Raw genomic sequence first — 17,637 nt, forward strand, 5'->3', positions numbered from 1 at the left:
GCAAAACTATCTGGCAGGCAGTGGTTTAGAATCTAAAACGGTACAATGACAGAATGGTAAAATTAACAAATTGAGCAAACCTTTGATCTGAGGAGCATGAGCATGCGGAAGCAACAAAACGGACCTTTACGGCGGGTCTTCAGGGTGCCATTCCTGGACTCCAAATTTTCTCCGCTGCTTCAGACCAACAAGGCAACCCCCCCCCCCCGCCCCATCTATTTTTGGTTACCCTGTTTGAAGTCACTTGCCCGGACAGCCAGAACCTTGGAAAGGCCCCCTCCCCAAATGGTATGCTAGCCATTTTGAGATAAATCCCATCCATCCATGCATGCAGTATCTAGCTATCTCTCCTGGACCTGTTTCAGTGAAAGTGCTACAATGGCAGGCCAGCAGCTGGAAGTTTATCTTCAAGTTCAGGGTAGCAGATAGAGAGATGGTGTTTTTGGTGACCCGGGAGGGGCTCATTCTGGCAAACTGTCTCCAGGGTAAACTCAGAGTTTCCCCCTCCCTGATCCAGCTGTGCAACCAAGAGAACTAAGTTGGGGCCAACAGCTCCAGATGCCAGCTGGAGTCTTTCAGTCATCAGCACATTTGGGTTGTGTTTGCCAGAAAGCTGGCTCTTCTCCTTCTGTCTGCCACCCCCTCCCCTTCTCTTTTACTCTTCCTTCCTGTCCTACCTGCTTTCCCCTGCCCACCATCTTCATGTACCATCTTCTAATCTTGGGCTGACAGCCTGCTGAATAGGTGACTGTAGGGGCTCAAGAGATGGACAGTGGCAGTGATGCGGGGTGGGGTTAGAGGGCTCTGGACCTTCTCCTCCCATTTAATAATTCCTCTATAGGACGGTGGAAGTTATTAAAGTTTCTTTTAGAGAAGAGCAGATCCAGGCTGGTCACTGTGTTGGTCTGAAGCAGCAGAACCAAGTGAGGGTCCAAGGACACCTTGAAGACCAGGGTAGGGGAAATGGATGGGGGAATAGCTTGGGACAGAAGAGGACGGGTGGATTCCAGACACCACATTCTGAAATTGCAGAAACCAAAGAAGTATCCACTGCAGTATAAGGTTACACAACCTTTTCAGCGCACACTGCACATTTTAAAATAATAAAAAATAATGAGGCCGTGTTCCCCTTAGTGTATAAATAAATTATTACAGGCACTCGATCTGTCACTAATAACACAGGTCGAGATGCAGGACAGGAACCCGGAAGTGACCGACAGGCTGCTTCAGCGTGCCGCTGCGCCGGCCCCCTGGGCCCCACAACGATGGGACCGATGCCACAGGGACGGGCTCGAAACACTCTATAACCCCTCAAAAGAACAGCAGTCTAGCTCGCTTCCCCCGAGCCCTGCCGCCATAAGCCTCAAGGGGGCTCATTTTGCGGCATCTCCCGGCGGGAGGGTGGCACCCGCACGGGACACATATCAAATGAAAGAGGGGGCGCAGGGCTATCAGAAACAGCCGGCGGAGGGAGTCGCGAGACCACCCCACTGGGGGATCCACACCCCGAAAGTGATGAAGGTGGCGCAGATAGAGCCAACAGAGCAAACAGGACAAAATAAATAGGCTGCGTTATGCAGCACAGTTGAGAAAGTGCCTTATCCCATATACTGATGAAGTAAATACAGGATCTGAGAACAAAATTGCACCAGAAGACACAAACACAAAGCTCCCTTACACTGAATCAGTGCTTGGGTCCACCAAAGTCAGTATTGTCCACTCCAGTCACAAACACAAAGCTCCCTTACACTGAATCAGTGCTTGGGTCCACCAAAGTCAGTATTGCCCACTCCAGTCACAAACACAAAGCCCCCTTACACTGAATCAGTGCTTGGGTCCACCAAAGTCAGTATTGTCTACTCCAGTCACAAACACAAAGCTCCCTTACACTGAATCAGTGCTTGGGTCCACCAAAGTCAGTATTGTCACATAAGAACATAAGAGAAGCCCTGTTGGATCAGGCCAGTGGCCCATCCAGTCCAACACTCTGCGTCACATAAGAACATAAGAGAAGCCCTGCTGGATCAGGCCAGTGGCCCATCCAGTGCAACACTCTGCGTCACATAAGAACATAAGAGAAGCCCTGTTGGATCAGGCCAGCGGCCCATCCAGTCCAACACACTGTGTCACATAAGAACATAAGAGAAGCCCTGTTGGATCAGGCCAGTGGCCCATTCAGTCCAACACTCTGTGTCACATAAGAACATAAGGAGGGAAGGGGGGAAGGGAGGGAGGGAGGGAAGGAAGGAAGGAAGGAAGGAAGGAAGGAAGGAAGGAAGGAAGGAAGGAAGGAGGGAGGGAGGGAACGGAGGGAAGGGAAGGAAGGAAGGAAGGGAGGAGGGAAGGAAGGGAGGAGGGAGGGAGGGAAGGAAGGGAAGGAAGGAAGAAAGGAAGGAAGGGAGGAGGGAGGGAGGGAAGGAAGAAAGGAGGGAAGGGAGGAGGGAGGGAAGGGAGGAAGGGAAGGAAGGAAGGCCGCCCCCTCCCGCCAGCCCCCCCCCGCTTTTGGCCCCCACTTTCCCAGCTTACCTTCTTCCAGGGGGGCAGGTGGCGGCCTCTCCTCCCGGCGGCTGGTGCTGCTGGCGAGGCTGGCGGCGGCTGCGGAGGCCGGGGAGGGCCTGTGCTGGTCTCTGGAGGGCCTCCAGGGACCAGCGCCGGCCTCTCCGCGGCCTCGGCTGGCCGGCGCTAGTCGCTGGAGGCCCTCCAGAGTCTCTGGAGGGCCTCCAGGGACCAGCGGAGGCCGCGGAAAGGCCTCAGCTGTTCGGCGCTGGTCGCTCCGCGGCCTCTCCGCGGCCTCCGCTGGTCGCTGGAGGCCCTCCAGAGTCTCTGGAGGGCCTCCAGGGACCAGCGGAGGCCACGGAAAGGCCTCAGCTGTTTGGCGCTGGTTGCTCCGCGGCCTCTCCGCGGCCTCCGCTGGTCGCTGGAGGCCCCCCAGAGTCTCTGGAGGGCCTCCAGCGACCAGTGGAGGCCGCGGAGAAGCCTCCGCTGGTCGGCGCTGGTCGCTGGAGGCCCTCCAGAGTCTCTGGAGGGCCTCCCGGGACCAGCGCCGGCCGCTCCGCGGCCTCTCCGCAGCCTCTCTGCGGCCTCCGCTGGTCGCTGGAGGCCACCCAGAGTCTCTGGAGAGCCTCCAGGGACCAGCGGAGGCCGTGGAAAGGCCTCAGCTGTTCGGCGCTGGTCGCTGGAGGCCCTCCAGAGTCTCTGGAGGGCCTCCCGGGACCAGCGCCGGCCGCTCCGCGGCCTCTCCGCGACCTCCGCTGGTCGCTGGAGGCCCTCCAGAGTCTCTGGAGGGCCTCCGCCACCGCCGCTGGGCCCCGCGCGTGGGCGGGGAAGGCGGCGAGTGAGGGAGGGAGCGTCCCTGCGCGTGCGCAGGGGCCCTGCGCACGCGCAGGGACGCTCCCTCCCTCACTCGCCGCCTTCCCCGCCGGCACCTGCGGCCCACCGCCTCCGGGGCTGGCTAAACCGGGACCTTTAATGGTCCTGGTATAGGCAGCCCGGGAGGCGGGAATTGGTGGCCAGAACCGGGAAAGTCCCGGGAGACCGGGACGGTCTGGCCACCCTAGCAACAGATCATGTTAATTTTTTTTTGTCCATCTCAGCAACAGCTTCAATTGCTGCCCTGCCCCCCACCCCAGACTCTGGTCCAAGGCACAGGAGGCCGCTGGCAGCAGAGTTGGTGCCCTTCCCCTCCCTCCCTCCGCCCACCACTCGCAAACTTTTGTGCAGAACTGAATGTCCTGCTTGTGGCTAACTGGTCAGCCCTTTGGGTGACCCCAAAGAAGAAGTGGTTGCAAGGCTGGCCTGCCTGGGGGGAGGCACGCAATCACACACGAGAAGGGGGGGGCGGTATTTTCATTTTTGTAGACTGGCGTTGTCCCGAAGTGTCGCTGGCTACACATAAAGCAATGAAACCAGAAGTTGGCACTGTAGTAAAGACAGTGTGTAGGAAAGAGGCTCTCAGTGAGCCTGCAAGGGTTCTGCTACTTCCTAACGCCTTTGCGTGTGGCCTTCCCATTGGCCTCGCGACTAGCTCAGGGCTCGGGTTCTGCAAACACTTTGTCCTGCCAGTTTTTTCTTTGCTGTGCCCTGAAGTGCTCCTTCCTGGAACCTTGACCGGGGGGAGGGGGGTGCAGAGCCGGGGGAAGCCAGGCCTTACAGCCTGCCCGTTCTCTTCCTTTCGGTAATGAAGACCAGCACCCTCCCACTCGCAGCTCGTTAAACGGATTCCGCTGAGCTCTGCCAGGTACAGCTAAGGAGAAGCAGATGGGGAGGCTCGTGCCAGGGCGGCTTCCCCCGCACAGCATGGGGGCCTCAGCTGGAAACAGCAAGGCTGATCCCTTGTGCTCTGCAAGGAAGGTTGCCTGCAGCCTTCGGAGGGCAGACTCTATCGGGGAGAACATCGATTTCAGGTGAAATCTCTTCCCCAATTCCTCCTCCACAGGCACTGTCCTGGAATTTTCCAGGCTGTAATTGGCAACAGTGCCCCGTGGCACAGAGTGGTAAAGCTGCAGTACTGTCGGAGCCCTCTGCTCACGACCTGAGTTCGATACCAGTGGAAGCTGGTTCAGGTAGCTGACTCCAGATTGACTCAGCCTTCCAAGGTCGGTCAAATGAGGACCCAGCTTGCTGGGGGGACTGGGGAAGGCAATGGCAAACCACCCCTTAAAAAGTCTGCTGTGAAAACGTTGTGAAAGCAAGGTCACCCCAGATTCGGAAACGACTGGTGCTTGCACAGAGGACCTTTCCTTTACCTTATTGCATTTCTGAGTTGTGAGCCGCCCTGAGCCTGCTTGTGCGGGGAGGGCGGGATACAAATAAAAAGTTATTATTATTATTATTATTTAATTGGCAAGAGTTCAGCATGAACCCCTACTATCAAATCCTAGAGTTGGAAGGGACCTCCAGGGTCATCTAGTTCAACCCCCTGCACAAATACCCCCCCACACACACCTCAGTGACACCTGCTCAGGACTTCGTGTTTGGTGGGGCCCACAGCAGGATTTGTTGTGGGGAGGGGCACCTGATTTGGCAGCCCTGGGCTCTTGGCACAAGCTAACCCCCCCCCCTTCGCCTGGTAGGGTTGCCAAGTCCAATTCAAGAAATATCTGGAGACTTTGGGGGTGGAGCCAGGAGACTTTGGGGGTGGAGCCAGGAGCAAGGTTGTGACAAGCATCATTGAACGCCAAAGGGAGTTCTGGCCATCACATTTAAAGGGACCGCACACCTTTTAAATTTCTTCCCTTCATTGGACATAATGAAAGATAGGGGCACCTTCTTTGGGGGCGCATAGCATTGGATCCCATGGTCCAATCTTTTTGAAACTTGGGAGGGTCTTTTGAGGAGAGGCACCAGATGCTATGCTGCAAATTTGGTGCCTCTACCTAAAAAAATAGTCCCCCCAAAAGCCCCAGATACCCACAGATCAATTCTTTACTATACCCTATGGGAATTGGCCTCCATAGGTCATAATGGAGTGCCCAGCAGACATTTACCTCCTCCCTCCACACTTTCTGATGATCTTGAAGCAGGGGGAGGGCCTCCAAACTAGGGGATCCCCTGCCCCCACCTGGGGATTGGCAACCCTAGGCCATACAGATAGAAGGTACAGGGGGCTTCATCTGCTCCATGCCCAGAAGATGGCAAAAGCCCTCCAGGATCCCTGGCCAAACTGACCTGGAGAAAAACTGTTGCCTGGTCCCAGTGCTGCTGCTTTCGATGCCAACCTAGCCTCTGAGAATCTGCAGAGTGCCCTTCCTTTGCCATCGAGTCCACCACAGCCTCCTGCAGGGTTTCTCTCATTCTCTGGAACGGCTGCCTGACAATTTTTTTAAAAAAATGGCACCACAATATGACTACCTTGACAAATGGTTGTAATAACAGGGCTTCCAGGTTCTCTGAACCCAGTTTTCCCTTCTAGCCCCTGCTTTATGAAGACATAGCTCCAGAAAAGACTTACTTTTCTTAAAAAATGAAACCTGAGAATTTAGAGAACTTGTTATACACATTCTTCCAGTGCCATCCTGATACAGGAGTATTCAGTTGTCCATTAACAACAAACCTTGGGAAAGCTCCAGTGATCCTGGGAAGGGAAATGACACTGTTGGGGGACTGCGGGATGGAAACTGTGGGGCGAGGTGCCATAGGGAAGCCTAATGTCATGGGTCATCTGCACTAGAAATACAGAAAGCACACAGCCCCTCTATCATAAAAAACATAAGAGAAGCCATGTTGGACCAGGCCAGTGGCCCATCCAGTCTGACACTCTGTGTCACACAGTGGCCAAAGAACCCCCAAGTGTCATCAGGAGGTCCACCAGTGGGACTAGAAGTCCTCCCACTGAGCCCCTCCAAGCACAAGGATACAGAGCATCACTGCCCCAAACAGAGAGTTCCAACAATACACTGTGGCTAATAGCCACTGATGGACCACTGCTCCATATGCTTATCCATTCCCTTCTTGAAGCTGTCTATGCTTGTAGCTGCCACCACCTCCTGTGGCAGTGAATTCCACATGTTAATCACCCTTTGGGTGAAGAAGTACTTCCTGTTATCCATTCTAACCCAACTGCTCAGCAATTTCATTGAGTGCCCACAGTTCTTGTATTGTGAGAAAAGGAGACAAGTACTTCTTTCCTCTACCTTCTTTATCCCATGCATAATCTTGTAAACCTCTATCATATCACCCCACAGTTGACGTTTCTCCAAGCTAAAGAGCCCCAAGCATTTTAACCTTTCTTCATAGGGAAAGTGTTGCAACCCTTTAATCATTCTAGTTTCCATACTAGCTTGAAACTGCCCCAGACTTCTGAAAAAATATTTTTTCATTACTATTTATAGTACGGTAACATATAGTACAGTAACATTTACCACTCTGCCCCGTGGCACAGAGTGGTAAAACTGCATTACTGCAGTCAGAGCCCTCTGCTCATGACCTGAGTTCGATCCCACTGGAAGCTGGTTCAGCTAGCCAGCTCCAGGTTGACTCAGCCTTTCATCCTTCCGAGCTTGGTAAAATGAGTACCAAGCTTGCTGGGGGGAAAGTGTAGATGACTGGGGAAGGCAATAGCAAACCACCCTGTAAAAAGTCTGCCGTGAAAACGTTATGAAAGCAACGTCATCCCAGAGTTGGAAACGACTGGTGCTTGCATAGCTGTAAGTCAATAAACATCCTTTGTAGCAGTCTTGGTGTTTAAACAATTTTATTGATAACATATGGTAACAATGTCTAATTATATCATTACTATCCCTTACCCATATGATATTTTCCAGTCCCCCCTCCCTCCATTACTGGACTCCCGCCGAGGTTATATACTTGAGTTCAGTTATAAAGGTACCCTTAACCAATCAAAGTTCAATATCTTTCTTTTCTCATACTCATGTTAAAAAATTGTCCAATGTCTTTTTACATTCCACTCTTTCTCTATATATCCTCTAAATTTCTTCCACTCCTTTTTGAACACATCCAAATCATAGTCTCTTAAAGTTCTTGTTAATTTGTCCATCTCACTCCATGATAAAACTTTCACAATCCAATCCCATTTCTCTGGTATTTTTTTCTTGCTTCCACAACTGCGCATACAATGTCCTAGCAGATGAGAGCAAGTACCAAATTAGAGTTCTATCTTCTTTTGGAAATTTTTCCATTTGTAATCCCAACAGAAAAGTCTCTGCAACTTTCTTAAAGTCGTATCCCAAAATTTTAGATATTTCTTGTTGTATCATCTGCTAAAACTTTTTCACTTTTTCACAAGTCCACCACATATGAAAAAAAGAACCTTCATGATTTTTACATTTCCAACATCTATCCTACATCTTTTTACTCATCCTTGCCAGTTTTTTCGGAGTCATATACCACTTGTACATCATCTTAAAACAGTTCTCTTTAATACTCTGACATGTTGATATTTTCATCGAGTTCTTCCAAAGATACTCCCATGCATCCATTTGTATTTCTCTGTTCACATTAATTGCCCATTTAATCATTTGAGATTTTACTACTTCTTCTTCTGTAGACCATTTCAATAATAATTTATATACTTTCCTTTGTAGCAGTCTTATTTGCAAACCCAGAAATATGACATGATGGTGTCAATAGCAGAAGCCCATTCCCTTGCTGTGCAGCTGGGTTCAGAAGACAGGGTTGCCAGGTACGACTCAGGAGATATCTGGGAACTTTGAGGGTGGAGCCAGGAGGCTTTCCCATTTCAAATATATACATAAACAGCTGTAAGCATTCCTCATTTGGGGGCAGCAGCTCAAAAGAGCAGAGCTCCAGAACCTCTAAATTGTATTGTGCTCTTTCTTTCTAACCCCCCCCCCCCCCCCCGCAATGCTTGCTTCTGGGCTCCATTGTTCAAACCCCCTGTGATAACGTTGCTGCACTTTAAGATTTGACAAAGTTTCTAATATTTTTCCCTACCAAAAAATGGGAACATAACCAAAACATATAAAGCAGACAGATGGAAATATCATCTTGCCGCTTTGGCCACAGAAGAGAAAGTAATTTAAAAGTATGATGGGAGTATAATTGTTTTATTATAACAATTCTAATTCAAGAAGCATTTTAAGGTAGATGCTGAGCTGATATCATTTAGTACACCTTCTGGAGATGTCATGGGCGTGTGGCATATGCAAATGAGTTGTGCTAATGAGCTCCAGCACCTCTTTTTCTACAAAATGGTCCCTGGCTGTAAGTGTCAGACACTGGAAAACTGTTATGATTTAATAAAGTTATGTGTTCAGATTGTAATGTACTGCTTAGCCTAACTAACTCCATTTTCTAGCATTTGCTACTAACATCAAACAGAGGCCATGCATATCAAAGTAGAAGTGAAACTGTTACTAACCCTACTGTGAATTCCTGTCCTTTGTGCTAACAAAGACAATAGTACTTTGAAGATAAAATGCCTCAGGGAAGCTAGCAGAGCTGTTCCTGTGAGAAGGGGAACCATGAGTTAAGAGAAAGCAAACGTGTGAAATGTATCACTCTATTATGGGAATGTAGATTTGTTTAGAAAACCTTTGATGTGCCTTTGGTTAAAATGTATATGCTTCTAGGAACAAGTATCAGTTCCAATGTATCCATGCTTAGGAACTAAGAACCATCAAATAAAGTCTTAACATTGTAACAAATGCAAGGCCTCTTACTTTGAAGTTCCATTGTGTGACATTTTGGAACTGATCCAGTATAGGTTTATCTGAACTGGCAACTTTTTAGCCGAATGGCTGCCAAATTTCCGGATAACGGAGAACCCACCGAACCGGCAGAAGAGCCAAAGACCCCACCGGGAGTCACAGTGGACTGACGGAAAGGGGGGTCTCCTCTACATTTTCAGACGCTGCTCATCATCCCGCAGAGGTGGAAGCCCCGCACCTCCACCGCACTCATGGATGAAGCAGTGGGACGGTACGGGAGCATGTTCACCAGATTGGAGACCGGGGGAGACGGCGTCCCGGCGGGAGAAGAAGCCGGGGACGGGCGGAGAGGCGGCCCGGTCCGAGACAAGGGTCGAGCCCCGAGAGGGGACGAGAGCGTTGAACTGTTGAGAGACGAGATGAGGAACTGGATCAAGGAAATTCAAAACGAGATCCAGGTGAACACGGTGCACATCGCCCGTGAAGTACAGCAGCAGCTGGACCAGATGCGGGAGCAAATGCAACCCCCAGCTGGCCCACCAGCGCTCCAGCCTGAACCACCAGAGCCACAACCAGATTGCCCGGAGCCACAGCTAGACCAGCCAGCTCCCCCGCTAGAGGAGCCAGCCGAGCCGCCGGCACCGGCGGGACCACCAGTGATCCTGGGCCCCGCCGCCCCATCAGTCCCAGCACTGATCCCAGCACCTCCACCTGCATGGCCGATAATGCCGCTCGGCCCACAACTTCCCATGCCCTGGGGTGGAGGCAGGGGCCGGGGTCTGGATATCACGTTTGATGGTGACCCGGAGGAAGTAGAGTACTTCACCATCCAGTGCAACAGCTACGTGACCCACTGGGGGAACACCTTCCCGAATGAGCTCAGCCGAGTGGATTACTTGGGTTAAAATGTATATGCTTCTAGGAACAAGTATCAGTTCCAATGTATCCATGCTCAGGAACTATGAACTATCAAATAAAGTCTTAACATTGTAACAAATGCGAGGCCTCTTATTTTGAAGTTCCATTGTCTGACAGTTAGCCAATATCTTTTGTAGCAATCTTCATCTGCAAACCCAGAAATATCACGTGGTGTCAATAGCAGAAGACGATGAGTGTGCTAAATTAACCAGAAGCCCATTCCCTTGCGGTACCGCTGGGTTCAGAATACAGGATTGTCAGATCTGACTCAGAAGATATCTGGGGACTTTGGGGGTGGAACCAGGAGACTTTTCCAATCCAAATACATAAATAAATAAAAATACAGCAGAGCGGTTCCCTTGAACACAGTCTTCATTTCCTCTTTCTCTTTTTTTGCCTGCCCTGGCAGCTGCACTTCCACTAAATGAAACTGAAATTTGTCATACCCTCACAGGCTTTGGAAGCATTTCCAAGTATGGCTTTTTAAGAGACACACATGCACAAAGCAACCACAATAAAAAAAAAAAGTGTGCGAGCACACCTTTTTGTGATCTCACTGGGGCAATTTACTCACAGGAGCTGCTAAATGTAACCATCTGCTGTATTTCAACTAGCTTCTTCAGATGGGAACAGGAGAGGAGAGCAGCCTAGGGGGTAGAGTTTTCCTCCATCCTATAATCAGGTTCCAGCTAAGTTAACTCTTCCTATCCATTTTACTACAGAAATGATTTCTGAAGGGAATGCAAAACAAACAGAGGGACTCCGCTCTCTGCCTTTCTTGCAGTTTCACACACTGGTGGCTCTGTCTGCTTTCCTGCTGCTGAGATGTAAAGGCACACACACACCCTTCCAAAACGCAAACATCTTCTAAGCCTGCTAAGAAGCATCTTCTAAGCCTGCTAAGGTTTAAAGGCACGTGGTAGCTGTTAGGGTGGGGCTTTCCCACCACTGGCCAGCTGGCTGGTGGTAGGGAAGAGCCTGCAAAAGCAGGGGATCCTTCAGTGGGGCCTGGAGACTGGCAAGCCTATCAGAAGAGCATGGAGGTGTGAAAGCCACACCCAAAGCAAGTAAGCGAGTAGCAGGAACCTCAGGGAGATGTTTCACCACCCACCACGAAGCCTCCAGTAATAATAATAATAATAATAATAATAATAATTTTTATTTGTATCCCGCCCTTCCCACCTAGGTGGCTCAGGGCAGCTAACAGCATTTCATAAAACATACAATAATAAATATAAACTTTAAATTTAACAATATAAAACTTTAAATTTAACATCATTAAAAACCAGTCATTATAGTTAAAATTTATAGCTTAGTCTGACAGCGACGATGGTATTTGATGCTAGTTCTGTCAGTTTATACAGTTTATACAGTTTACACAGCGGTATAAGTCTTTGATTAGGACTGCATTGGCAGATCCTTAGTTAACAGCCTTATTCAGCAGTCCGTATATGCAAGCTTGAAGAGGGTGGTCTTGCAGGCCCTGCGGAACTGATCAAGGTTCTGCAGGGCCCGAACCTCCTCAGGGAGATGATTCCATAGGGCAGGGGCCGCGATTGAAAAGGCCCGTGCTCGGGTGTTCTGAAGTTTGATCTCTTTCGGCCCAGGGATAGTCATTATATTTTTCCCGGCTGACCTCAGTGCTCTCTGGGGTTCATATGGGGAAAGACGGTCCCTCAGGTAGGCGGGTCCTCGGCCATATAGGGCTTTAAAGGTAATGACCAACACTTTGTACTGGACCCGGTATGTAATCGGCAGCCAGTGCAGTCTACGTAGCCCCGGCCGTATATGCTCCCACTTCGGGAGTCCCAACAACAGCCTGGCCGCCGCATTCTGCACTAGCTGCAGCTTCCAGGTCCGGCACAAAGGTAGCCCCAAGTAGAGGGCATTACAGTAGTCCAATCTTGAGGTGACCGTTGCGTGGATCACTGTTGCGAAGTCCCGGCGCTCAAGGAAAGGGGCCAACTGCCTTGCCCGCCTCAGATGGAAGAATGCTGACTTGGCAGTGGCTGCTATCTGGGCCTCCATCGATAATGAAGGCTCCAGTAAAACACCCAGGCTCTTTACCTGGCGCGCTGCTTTCAATGGCGCGCTGTCGAAGGCCAGGAGAGCTATTTCCCCTCCCAGAGCGCTGCGACCCACACAAAGGACCTCTGTCTTCGCTGGGTTCAACTTCAGCCCACTCAGCCTAAGCCACGTCGCAACAGCCTGTAAAGCCCGGTCGAGATTCCCTGGGGCGGAGCCGGGCCAGCCGTCCATTAGTGGATAGAGCTGGGTGTCATCTGCATATTGATGACAACCCAGCCCAAACCTCCAGGCAATCTGGGCAAGGGGGCGCATATAGATGTTGAACAACATTGGGGAGAGAACTGCTCCCTGAGGCACTCCACAATCCAGCGTGCGCCTCTGGGACCGCTCACTCCCAATAGCCACCCTCTGTCCCTGACCTAGGAGGAAGGAGGAAAGCCATTGCAAGGCCGACCCCCCGACCCCAATGTCGGCGAGGTGGCGTGTCAGTAGCTGATGGTCGAAAAAATGTACATCAGACCCGGCCGAATCAAATGCTGCCGACAGGTCTAGCAACAGGTCTAGCAACATCAGCACCGCAACGCCGCCTCGATCCAGTTGCCGCTGGAGGTCATCCAACCAACACCGTCTCCGTCCCATGGCCCGGCCGGAAGCCAGACTGGGTCTAGGACGGAAGCATCATCCAGAAACCTTTGTAGCTGTAACGCCAAGGCCCTCTCAATAATTTTACCTAGAAACGGTAAATTAGACACCGGACGATAATTTGCCAATTCGGCCGGGTCTGATGTACATTTTTTCAAGAGAGGGAGGACCAAAGCCTCTTTCAGAGGTGTTGGAAAATGTCCCTCTAAGAGGGATCTATTTATGATGTCCCGTAAAGGACATCTAAGCTCCCTCTGGCAAGATTTAATCAGCCAAGAGGGGCAGGGGTCCAGATCACATTTTGTTGGGCGAGCAGCAGAGAGGATTCTGTCGACTTCCTCCAGGCTGAGTGGGACATTGGGTTATCAGGGGACATTGCAGATAACTAAGGAAAAACGAGAGCAAGGTTTGGCCTCTGCTGAGCGGTAGGGTGGAAATCCCCGCCCCCCCCATTTTGTTCACCTTGCTGGAGAGGAGACTTGGAACAGTTATAACAATTTTGGGTTTGCTAAAGGCGAGGATATGAAACTGAGAGTAATAATGGGCAGCACTAAAGAACATCACAGATCTCTCTCTCTCTCTCTCTCTCTCTCTCTCTCTCAAGAATTAAGTTTTTTTATAGACACAGAAGCAGCAGAACAAAACATGGACAGGTGTGCTACAGAAATCAGAAGGCTTGCTTAAATTAGGACTGTGGTGATCTGCAAGAGCCTCTGACGAAGGACGGAGCGGTCTATGGTCTCGGAAAGAATATCCGTATGTGGGAGGGCCACACAGAACTGTGGACGATTATATTATTGATGTCGGCAGGGGTCGTTTTGTAGAAAAAAAGGCAGTGGAGCTCATTAACAGAACTCATTAGCATATACTGCCCACCCCACACCAGCCAAAAGCAACCTGATGCAAGAAAGGAGCGCCCCAGGCAAGTGAGGCCTCGCTCACCTGGGGCTCTCCTTGGCCACCCCCCCCCCCAATCAAAAGGCCAACAAGCCATCTGCTGCCCAAAATCACATCAGAAGTAGAGAAAGGGTGGCGTGGGCTTCTCCAGGGAGTTAATGAGGGCTGCTGGGAGCGTGGTAAATCTCCTGGTGGCTGGCTGGCTGCCTGCTCTCCTAATCCAGGGATTGTTATGCAGCTGCACCTATGATTCAATGGACAAGGTAGGTGGGGAAGAGGAGATGAAGGAACCACTGGTGCTGTTTTTCCAGGGCTGTTGTAATGTCTCAGCCTACCCAAACGTACCTGCAAGAGAATTAGGGTCGCCAAGTCCAATTCAAGAAATATCTGGGGACTTTGGGGGTGGAGCCAAGAGACATTAGGGGTGGAGCCAATATCAAGACTGTGACAAGCATAATTGAACTCCAAGGGGGAGTTCTGGCCATCACATTTAAAGGGACGGCACACCTTTTCAATTCCTTCCTTCCATAGGAAATAATGAAGGATAGGGGCACCTTCTTTTGGGGCTCATAGAATTGGACCCCCTGGTCCAATCTTTTTGAAACTTGGGGGGTATTTTGGGGAGAGGCACTAGATGCTATGCTGAAAATTTGGTGCCTCTACCCCAAAACACAGCCCCCCCCCCAGAGCCCCAGATACCCGCAGATCCATGTTTTTCTATGGGAATAAATCTCCATAGGGAATAACAGAGTTCCCAGCAGACATTTCCCTCCCCTCCCCCAGCTTTCTGACGAGCCTGAAGCGGGGGGAGGGCCTCCAAACTGGGGGATCCCCTGCCTCCACCTGGGGATTGGCAACCCTAAAGAGAATATTCCTCAGTGCATATCTTGGTTAGAGCTGCCACCGTCTGGGATAGGGTTGCCAAGTCCAATTCAAGAAATATCTGGGGAATTTGGGGGTGGAGCCAGGAGACTTTGGGGGTGGAGCCAGGAGACATTGGGGCGGAGCCAGGAACAAGGGTGTGACAAGCATAATTGAACTCCAAGGGAGTTCTGGTCATCACATTTAAAGAGACAGCACACCTTTTTAAATGTCTTTCTTCCATAGAAAATAATGAAGGATAGGGGCACCTTCTTTTGGGGCTCATAGAACTGGACCCCCTGGTCCAATCGTTTTGAAACTTGGAGGGTATTTTGTGGAGAGGCACTAGATACTATACTGAAAATTTGGTGCCTCTACCTCAAAAAATAGCTTCCCCAGAGCCCCCAAAACCTCCAGATCAATTTCCCATTATACCCTATGAGAAATATTTCACATAGGGAATAATGAAGACGTTTCCCTCTCCTCCACACCCCCCCCCCCCTCTCGCAAATCTGATGTAGGGGATTGGCCTCTCTACTCACCAGCCAGCTTCTTCACAGCAACAAAGACACAGACACAGAAAGTTGAAGCCTTTCACCACCTCCGGAGGTGCAAAGGCACATGGTCCTTTGGGGCGGGGCAGGAAGCAGCCTGGGAAAGCTCCGGATGCTGTGATGGAGCTGGGTGGGAAGGGGAGGGGCAAGGAGAAGCTGCTGCGATCCAAGGTGAGAAGGGAAGGGAAGGGAGGAGGAGAAGCATCAGGGATCAGGAAGAGGAGAGGAGAAGCTGCTGTGATCTAGGCTGTGTGGGAAGGGCCGCCATTCCCCCCGCTTTCTGGATTTTTGTCAAGCAGGGGGAGGAGGCTCCAAATCGGGGGTCCCCCGCCCAGGCGAGGGATTTGGGAAGCCTAGTCTGGGAAGGTAAACTTTTTTGAGCTCCCTCTTGCCTGTGCCAGAACAGACCTTTCTCTGTGTGTGTGACAAAGCCCCTTGTCCCCAGAAAGGCCAGGCCCTTCCCTCCTTGGCCTTTCCTGCTTGTGAAGTGGCCATCTTGGTCTGCCATAGAACAGCTAGACTTGTGTGCAAGCACACGCTTACAGCAAGAAATGGGGGTGGTGGGAAGGGTCGTCCAGTCGCACCTAACATGGTGACCCCAAAGGGTTTCCAGAGCAAGAACAGAGGTGGGTTGCCGTTGCCTGCCTCTGCGTAGCCACCCTGGGCTTCCTGGGAGGTCTCCCATCCAAAGACTGACCAGGGCTGACCCTGTTTAGCTTCCGACATCTGACAAGATCCAACTAGCCTGGTGTATCCAAACCAGGGCAAGAGCAATAGAGCTACTGCCAATTTTGCTTCAAACGACTGGGAAGAGGGGGGATGGCAGGAGAAGGTAATAGAGAGTGAAAACTGGAGAATCCCCCTAGAATCATAGAGTTGGAAGGGACCTCCAGGGTCTTCTAGTCCAACCCCCTGCACAATGCAGGAAACCCACAAATGCCTCCCCGCAAAATCCACAGGACCCTCATTGCTGTCAGATGGCCATCTGGCTTCTGTTTTGGAAACCTCCAAGAAAGGACAGCCCACCATCTCCCGAGGATGAAGCCTGTTCCACTGAGGAACCGCTCTCACGGTCAGGAAGTTCTTCTTACTATTGAACTAGAAACTCTTTTGATTGTGTTTTGGATGTGTTTTTTTCCCATTCTGAAGGCCTTGTCATGAGCAGAGCTAATGTACACAACAGGGAATCACTCCCTACATGTAGAAGCTACCCCACTCTCTGACGTAGGCAGCAAAACTCCCAGTGATTTTCTGAGAAATCGCCCAGGTTGTTTGGAATCATGTACATGCATGCATGTACCTTTTCTGTTTCCCTTTTTTTCTGCTCTTTTCTAGCTCCCTTAAAAATGTGCATCACTTCTTGGGGGAAAAGGACACACTATTTGGAAAAGTAGGATCAATTTATCCCCACGTTTCTTTTTAATTCCAAAAGAATGCTCAGTTAACAGGCCCACAACATACTGAGATGGCAACACTGAAAACCTTGAGATTAATCTAGGTATCCATAGAGAGACACACAAAGACCATAAGCTCAGGGGTGTGTGTTTGTGTGTGTGTCAGTTTGTGTGATCAAATATGTGATGCAGAACTGAAACTGGACCCCCCTCTGCCTGTGAGTTCTTCCAAGAAATCACTTCCACAGATTATAGCAACCAGAGCTGGGAGGAAATATAGCGGTGGCTGAAGAAGGAACTGGGAACTTTTTATTGGACCGTGGTGGTGAAATATATCTATGAGCTGAACAGAGAGTTATGAAGCATCAGTCGGCATCCGCCCCTTGGTTTTTACATTTATGGCTTCTTGACCACACGAGTTCCTGTGAGTCTCCCTTGGGCTGGACATTTATGTAATTATTGCATCATTTGTCTCAGTCCCCGTGGTGCAGAGTGGTAAAGCAGCAGTACCGCAGTACTGTGATCTGAACTCTCTGCTCACGACCTGAATTCTATCCCAGCAAAAGCTGGTTCAGGTAGCCGGCCCGAGGTTGACTCAGCCTTCCATCCTTCCGAGGTCGGTCAAATGAGGACCCAGCTTGCTGGGGGGAAAGTGTAAAAGACTGGGGGAAGCAATGGCAAACCACCCCGTAAAAAGTCTGCCGTGAAAACGTTGGGAAACGACTGGTGCTTGCACAGGGGACCTTTCCTTTCCTTGTCTCAGTCCTTTTCCGGGGGTTCAAGTTATCTAAAATGGGTCCACCATACAGAACACAAACTATTAAAAAAGGGGGGGGGCGGAGAATTGCATGATCAAAAACAGCTTGCTACAGCTGAGACTGGATGACCAAAGTGAGGCTATGACAGTGGAAACGATAAAATGGGATTCCAGGGCCCCAGCAACCTGAACCGCCCCCTCTGACACAGTGTCAGTGAACCGCCCCCTCTGACACAGCTCTTGCATCTATAGGAGAGTGCTGGAGCTATCCAGCTTTATAGAGACAGGGCTGTCTTCCCTGTTCTTTTAGAATTAAATGTAGTTAAAAATTGAGAAGGTGGGACTTTAGGGGTGACAACGAGAGCACAACTTGAGGAGAGAAAAGCCTTTGGTTTGATGATGAGATCTGCTGAGGCAGGAGAGAGAAAAGCACAGAATCCTGACCGCGAAGGATTTTG

The sequence above is a fragment of the Heteronotia binoei genome, chromosome 12 (assembly GCF_032191835.1).
Source record: "Heteronotia binoei isolate CCM8104 ecotype False Entrance Well chromosome 12, APGP_CSIRO_Hbin_v1, whole genome shotgun sequence".
Lineage (NCBI taxonomy): Eukaryota > Metazoa > Chordata > Lepidosauria > Squamata > Gekkonidae > Heteronotia > Heteronotia binoei.